Here is a 542-nt window from a genome sequence, read left to right as displayed (position 1 = left end):
TATTATTATTATTATTATTATTATTATTATTATTATTATTATTATTAGTAGTAGTAGTAGTAGTACTAGTACTAGTAGTACTGTATTTACAAATGATACTGAAAAGTGTGGTGTGTAAGAGTAATCGGCTCCCTTTTCTGTAACCAATATTCCTTCAGAAATAGCTTTAATGATTACAAATGGCTATGGAGTCCACCCGTGTGTAAACTAATGTCAAATACAAATACAGCAGCTAGTGACAGCCTCAGGTCGGTGAAAATAGTTGGTTTCTGTGATTAGATGACACACAGGCTGACTATTATGCCATTAGCAATCATCAGGAAACTTATGAAGACTAGAAGTTACTCTCTGATTTAAGGGGGCTGAACATTTGTGCTCAAAATAGTTTTCAATTTATAAAAAAATTACAAACCTTCAAATCATGTATAATTTTCTTTCCACTTTACAACATAAAATTTCAAAGAAAGATATTTATGTTCTTAGTTGTACCGTGTCAAAATTTGAAAACTGTTTTCACAGTTATAAATGTGGAGAGTGACAGT

At 30.8% G+C, this 542-nt stretch overlaps 1 protein-coding gene across 1 annotated transcript in view; it reads left to right on the top strand.

The window, feature by feature from the left end:
• LOC119418496 overlaps positions 1 to 542 on the top strand; it is a 3085-nt gene that overhangs the window by 958 nt on the left and 1585 nt on the right. The window lies entirely within an intron of this gene.

Source organism: Nematolebias whitei, chromosome 12, assembly GCF_014905685.2.
Source record: "Nematolebias whitei isolate Nwh7 chromosome 12, NemWhi1, whole genome shotgun sequence".
NCBI lineage: Eukaryota > Metazoa > Chordata > Actinopteri > Cyprinodontiformes > Rivulidae > Nematolebias > Nematolebias whitei.
The sequence above is the reverse complement of the archived record's forward strand: the minus strand, read 5'-3'. Positions and strand labels throughout refer to the sequence as shown.